The sequence below is a fragment of the Cynocephalus volans genome, chromosome 9 (assembly GCF_027409185.1).
Source record: "Cynocephalus volans isolate mCynVol1 chromosome 9, mCynVol1.pri, whole genome shotgun sequence".
Taxonomy (NCBI): domain Eukaryota; kingdom Metazoa; phylum Chordata; class Mammalia; order Dermoptera; family Cynocephalidae; genus Cynocephalus; species Cynocephalus volans.
Genome location: NC_084468.1, coordinates 34557168 through 34564702, shown reverse-complemented (window position 1 = coordinate 34564702; position 7535 = coordinate 34557168). Strand labels below are relative to the sequence as shown.

General features: G+C 40.1%; 1 pseudogene; it reads right to left on the bottom strand.

The window, feature by feature from the left end:
- Positions 1-6671: 6671 nt before the first annotated feature.
- LOC134385683 (keratinocyte-associated transmembrane protein 2-like) lies at positions 6672-7535 on the bottom strand (annotated as a pseudogene).

The following is a 7535-nucleotide window of genomic DNA, read 5'->3' as shown; positions in this document are numbered from 1 at the left end:
CCATTTATTGCAAGGTTGCTCATAATTACTTTTAGAAGAATTTTTATGATACTGTAGTTACTTTAAAATTTTTATCAGATAATTCCAACATTTCTGTCACTTGGGTGTTAGTATCTGTTGATTTCTTTTCTCATGCAAGATGAGATTTTCCTCATTCCTATTATGCCAAGTAATTTTGGATTGTACCTTAGAAATTCTGTGTATTATGTTATGAGACTCTGGTTCCTGTTTAAATCTTCTATTTCAGCAGGCAATCCACCTGTTTAGATTTAGAACACACATCCTGGCCCACTTTTGTAGGCTGTGGTTTGAATGTTAATTTAGTTTTTGAACTTTTGCACTACTCTTCTGGTCAGCTACACTGTGCACTGCTCAGAGGCCAGTCTGAAACCTGGGTGGTATTCCACACTGCAGTTCAATTCTCAAAGCTTTTTCAGTGTCAATTCTAGTCAGTTTGATGCTTGGGTCACTCAGAGATGAGCCTGGGACTTCAGATTTAGATTTAAAGCATCTCTTCTGTTCCCTCCTTTCCATAATCCTCTCCCAACTGTCTACTTGAAAGGGGGAAGAGAAGGTGCCCTTTGGGGCTTAGTGTTGGGCAGGTATTGTCCACAGGGCTCCATCCCAGTCTCCAGACACTGGGTTTGGTGGCGAGGAGGGACTGCTGCCTCTCTTATGTTAATTTAATGCGAACAGCAATAGCCAGGACTCCTTCCACTGTGTCTGCTGTCACTGCGCAGTGGAAAGGGGAAGGGGAGCCACTTCTCTGTCGATGCTCACTTTGTGCAGAGTGGGGACTGTTGATTGGGCTCCATCCCACAGACTGTGCAGCATGGGGGGCAATGGGACGGCGAGCGTCTTTTATGGTGTTTACCCGGACTACAGCAGGTATGGTCAAAAGCTGTCCAGCTTGCCAGCCATCCTCTTCCTGGTCCTTTGTTGAGACAGAGTGGGTTTTTCTTGGTCTTCTTTTTTTTTTTGGTCTGTACCTGGAGTGGTTTCAGTTGTTTGTAGGCTGCTCTAGTTCCCAGATCAGCATGTAAAGGAGGGGGGAAATGCCCCACGAACTTACTGCTAGGTTGTCCCTCAAGTCCTAAGTTTTCTAGCCAGTCTACCATCTTTTCTTCACTTTTCAGAGTCTATTGATAGTTGTGTTATATGTTTTACTCCAGACTTTTTAGATGTAATTAGCAGGAGGAATAGCGTGGAATGCATTTATTCACACCGTGGCTGGAATCAGATGCACTTTTCATAGGGCTTAGATTAATCCTATTATGTCTTTAAACATACTGATTTTATAGTTTTCTGGCAGTTCTACCATATGAATATCTTGTGTTGTGCTCTTTGCTATGTCTGCTGGCTCTTGCTCGTAAGGAATGTTTCCTTACATGTGTTGTTAGTGTGGTCTGTGAACTTAAATCAAAGTAAGACTTTCTCTGCAAAAACCTCTGTGTCACGGGTTAAGAATAAGTGGGTCTTCAACAAGTTCATGGAAAGATTCACATTATCTTTTAATTCTATTTTTCCATGAATTTTTCGAAGTGGATGTTCTTCTACAAGTGATTTGTGTTTGCTTATGTCCAGGCATTTTGTGTAGAAGGTCTCAGTTTCAACTCTTCCTCTCACCCAAAGCCAGGCCTTGTCATCTCTGTCCCTGTGTGCCTGCTAAAACCAATCCATTGCACAGAACAACAACCACAAAAACCTGAAGTATAAATCTAATTAAGTATGTGTAAGACGTACATCAAATCTATAAAACACTGATGAAAGAAGTCAAAGAAGACTTAAGTAAATTGAGTAATATACCATGTTCTTAGACTAGAAGATGCAATTGTTAAGATGTCAATTATCCCAAATTTATCTATAGATTCAACATAATCCCAATCAAAATCCCAGCAGGCTTTTTTTTTTTTTTTTTTTTGAGAGACTGATAAGCTGATTCTAAAATTTAAATGGCAAGCAAAGGAATTAGAACGGCCAAAATTTTAAAAAAATTGGAAAATTCATGATAACTGATTTCAAGACTACCTATGAAGCCACAGTAACCAAAATAGTGCAGTCTTGATGAAAGGATAGTCATGCAGATTAATGGAGCACAAAAGAGAGCCCAGAAATTGACCCAAACATATGTGGTGTATTGGTCCATTCCATTCCTTTTGCTTATAACAAAATACCTGAAACTGGGTAATGTGTAAAGAAATGAAGTTTATTTCTTACAGTTTTGGAGGCTGGGAAGTCCAAAGTCAATATTACTCATCTGGTGAGGGCCTTGTTGGTAGGTGGTTACTCTTCACAGCAATGCAGGTGTCACATGGTGAATGGCTTGAGTGAGAGAGAGACTAACCTCCTCACTAGCTCTCATTCAAAGCCATCAGAACTACACTACTAATCCATTCACAAGGGCATAGTCTTCACAATCTAATCACCTCTCCAAGGACCTATCTTTCAATTACCATAATAGGATTTCCCACCCTCAATACTGTTACAGTGGGGATTAAGTTTCTAATATGAGAACCTCTGGGGTACACGTTCAACCCATATCATATGGTTAATTGATTTTTTGGCAAGGGTACAAAAGCAATTTAATGGAGAAAGAAAAGTCTTTTCAGTAAATGGTGCTAGAACAATTGGACATACATATTACCTACACAAAGATTAACCCCAAATGGATCATAGATCCACATGTAAAGCCTAACACTACAAAGCCTTTAGAAGGTTTAGAAGGGAAAAAAGAGGAGAAAATCTTTGTGATCTTGGGTTAGGCAAATATTTCTTAGATAGAACAGAAAAAGTATAATTCATAAAAGAAAAAAATGATAAATTAATCTTCATCACAATTAAAAACCTCTCTTGTTTAAGAGACACTGTTAAGAGAATGAAAAGATAAACCACATATTGGGAAAAACTAGTAGCGAAACAGGACATATGTCCAGAATATAAATTCAATAATAAGAAAACATACAACCCAGTATAAAATGGGCAAAAGATCTGAAAAGACATTCCACCAAAGAAGAAAATATGAATGGCAAATAAGCCCATGAAAAGATGCTCATCATAAGTCATGGGGGAAATACGAAATAAAACCACAACAAGGTTCCGCTCTACCTATTAGGTTGGATAAAACAAAGCAAAGCATTTGACAATACCAACTGCTGGTGAGATTGTGGTGTAGCTTGGGACTCTCATACATTGTTGGTGGAAATGCAAAATGAAACAGCTGCTCTGGAAAAGAGAATGGCAATTTATTAAAGAGCTAAACATTCACTCACTTGACACACAATCTGGCACTCTTAAGCACTTACCCAACAGAAATGAACACAGAAACAAAGACAGTGACTTCATTCATAGTTGCCTCAAATTGGAAACAATCCAAATATCTTTCAACTGGTGAACGTGTTAACATATTATGGGACATCCCTATTCAATAATTATAAGGCACAAGCAATTAATACATGTAATATGGATGAATCTCAAATACACACTGCTAAGCAATAGAAGCCAGACTGAAAAAGGCTACATACATACATACCAAAGGCAAAAGTACAGGGAAACAAAATAGACCTGGAGGTGGGGATTGACTACAAAGGAACGTGAGAGAATTTTAGGGAGGAATGGAATAGTTCTATGTCTTGATTTTGATGATTCTATGACTGTATGTGTTTGTCAAAATTCACTGGAATGTACACTAAAAAGAATAGTTTTATTTTATGTAAACTACACAATATACCAGACATTTAAAAAGTTATATGAATCCTCTTGTTTATGGAAATCAGCAAATTTTCCCCCTCCTTCACCCTTTGGGGAGTTCTGGCTGTGCAACCATTGAAGCATTAGCAGTATTTTCCTGGGTAAGGGAGGGATGAGTGAGGCCTGGCATGGTGGGGGAGGGCATCCCAGAAGATGGCTCAGTGTGGGTAAAGGCAAGCACGTGTGGTTTGGATTTTGAGAGGAGGCACCAAGATGACCTGGAGGCCACCCAGACCAGAGACCTGCGTAATCATTAAGACAGCGGGTCTGGAGTCAGAGGGCCCGAATTTGAAGCTGGTTCTTCCACTTCCTATTTTGACTTTGGGTAAATTACTTAACCTGTCTGTGCCTCAATTTACATCTGTAAAAAGAGAATGATAATAGTTACATGCCCTATAGTTTTGAGAATTAAACTAATACCTGCAAAGTGCTTAGAGTAGTGCAGAGCATATAGTGAGTACTCAATTAATGTTAGCTATTAGTGCCCTTTCGCTCATTCAACACACCTTCCCTTGCCCGCTCTGTGCCTGGCCTTGGGAGTGGACAATGAACCCGGAATAGAATTATATTAGGATGATCTGAGTTTCAGTGAGGGAAGGAGACAGTTGAGCAAACTGAAGATGCAGAGCGATAGGTGCTAATAATCAGGAGAAATGCAAGAGTTACGGGGCCACAGAAAAGTTAAGGAGACTATCTCTGTGGAGAGACAGTGAGTGGAATTCACCCAAAGACAGCCCTAAGGAGAGGTGACTTTCGAGTGGGGTTTTGAAAGATGAGTAGGAATTTGGTGAGTATCTCGCTGAATGCCTTGTGCACCCATCAGAGTCTCTGAGTCTGGAAAATGTTTGAAGTTTCTTGGGAAAAAAAGAGAAAAACAAAAGAAGTCAATGATTATAAATGAGGCTTTAAAGGAGGCAGGGCTGAATTAAGAACCAGGTTCAGGTGCAGTGAGGGCTGTGGAAGGTTTGTAAACAGAGGGGCAGTAACATGGTCAGATCTTGGCCTTGGCTGGTTGGGGAGGAGGACAGGAGTGACAGAGTGAGGGCACTTCTGTGCTAGTCCCAGCAAGAGACAAAGAGGCCTGAGCTGGGCAGGGCAATGGCCATAGGCCAGAGAGGACAGACTCAGGAGAGCTTCCAGAGGTGGCCAGTTGGATGTGACAGGGTGAGAGAGAGGTTAGTGCCAGAGCTAGCGTAGAACTCACATTGACCTATCCTTTCATACACTGTCTAAGGATGCCTTCTCTGCAGTGGCGCTGAGGACACAAAGGTGAGCAAGTCTCAGCCCAGCCACGGGGTTCTCACTCTGGTGGGGAAGAGAGTCTTGGACAAGCAGTGATCTCAGGAAGGGCAGGGTCAAGTGTGTTGCATGAGAAGTAGGTGCTGAAGATGATGTGGAAGAAGCTGGTTTGAATGTGTGGGTGGGATTTTAGTTTAGTTGAGGGGTTGCATGAGCACAGACTTGGAGGCACATGACTGACAGGCAACCTGTTGGACTTTGCAGCCAGAGATGAGATATAATCTGGAGCAGACTGGCAAGGCTTGAAAGTCCTCAAGATCCTTCTCTCCCAGAATTTCTTTCTTTCTTTGTTTTGGATTTATAGCTTTGCCATTTATTTTTTAAAATCTTATTCAAAATATTAAATAATACAATTTCAGATATGAAAAAAATTACTGCAATAAAACAGTTCCCGTGTATTTCCATTGTGTTTCCCTTCCTTATTAGGAAAGTACATTGTCCACCAAGAGAAAGGATAGGCGGCACTGCTTCTCCTGTCTCTACAGCACATGCCCACTGGCTCACCTGGGCCTTGGTTAATGCATATTGGGGGTTACGTTTTCTAAAAAGTTGTAGCGACACTTGAAAGTCAACCATGGTTCAAATTACATATTTACATACTGATTAAGTCTTTATGATAGAAAGACAGTCTAAATGAAATACGAATAATTTCCAGTTGCTATAAAAAAAAACAAAGAAAATAAAACAAGTAAGGCGGGAAGGTCATTGTACACATATGTCCTTTATGTATTCAAACAACTTCATTCAGGTATAATTTGAATTTGAAAGACCTAGATACAATATTACTTAAGTGATAATGGCCCCTAAGATTTATTCAAACTTACTATAAAATAATAAACAAAGTGAACAAATGTGATATAATTTTAAACTCTGCCCATGGCTTGAAACCTTGGAGGACCCATGCTACAATCAATCGCTAACTAAAAGCAATTGTACATGTATTTAATATTTTACCAGTTTCTATCTTTAAATTTGATTCAGTGATTCAAACCAAAAATATGCTATCTCTGTAACATTTTATCTGTGGTCCACTGTAAACTGTAGAGTCTCTATTGCCAGAATTTCTAGACACAGTTAATGTGTTCCCTAAAACTGTAGTCAGATTGAGCAATATCGTTACCTTAAATTATGTTTAAACGATCTAAAAATATCCAAAGCAGTTTTCATGGAAGAAAAAAATGTTACTTAAATGCAAATCATTATCACATATATCCTTATACATTATTAGGACCATAATGAAATATGTGCCTAAAAACTAGTATTTGGATGGCAGAGAGTGAATCTAAGTCAGCAGTACCAGATATGTTAGAATTTAGATACAAGTTTGGGATATTTTAAACACAGCATCATTAATACTTCCGGAAGGAATATACTAAATCTAAAACAATAAAAACAGCATAAATATAAGGTAATGCTTAACTCACATTTTGGACACCTGATTGAATTTAACTCTAAAAATATAGATAAAAAATTATATACTCCTTGTTTGTGACACTTAATTTCCAAAGCACCAAATTGCCTTGAAATTTCCAAAGTTAAAAAAAAAATAATTTGGAAATTATTTGCTTGATTTCCAAAGTCAAGCAAATAAAGTTACATAATAAGCAAACTCTAATCTCAGTACCTCAAAAAATATAATCATTGGTAATCTTCAAAGAAGGCATTGCCTCATTTACGTTCTGGTCTAGATGATGATAATCCACTGTCTTAGAATAAAGGCCCTCATGCCATTTCCTGCTTTGAACCAGGAGGAAAATCTTCCTTTTTGTTGTGATATGTAAATAACAGAGATATAAAAAGCAAAACTAATAAGATGGAAAAAGAAATGGCCGTTTTCCTCTTCTATGTTTAACGATGGGCTCTTAAAAGATTTCACTGACTGTTCAGTTTCTATGTAACCCCTGTTTTCTTCCAAGGTCTCATCAGACTCGTCGTCCCTAGGGTTTGTGGTCCAGTCACAGTCTGGTTCTCCAGAATCTCCATGGTCCAGAGTGTCTCTGGCTGTAGATGGAGAACTGTTCAGTGTGAGACCCTCCTCCTCTATGCTGGGGCCGTCATTGTTATCAGCTTCCTCTTGGGACAGGGAAGTAGTAGGTGAGGGTCTAGGGGCTGCAGAAGCTCCGCTTTTCTCTGTAGCTATGGGAGGGAGAGTGCTACTGATTTGGGAAATAGAAGGTTTGGTTTTCCTGTGTTACAGCGTTCCTATCTGGGAGAGCAACATCTGGGTTTGAGGACAGTTAGGCTTGGTGAATCAGTCTGTCGTGCAGCACTGGACATGGCAGTGGACGCAAGCAGGAGTGCCAGGGCCAGCGACCGCAACAGCCCCCCAGGGGCCTGGATGCCTGGCCTGGGCAGCAGCTTCGCTTGCACGGCCCCCTCACCCTCTCCAGGGCAGCAGTGGCCACAACGGGACTCCTCTCCCAGGATTCTTTAGAGGCCAAGTCCTTGGGCTGAAGGCGTTCCTGAGTCTTGAGTAAAGGAAGAAACAT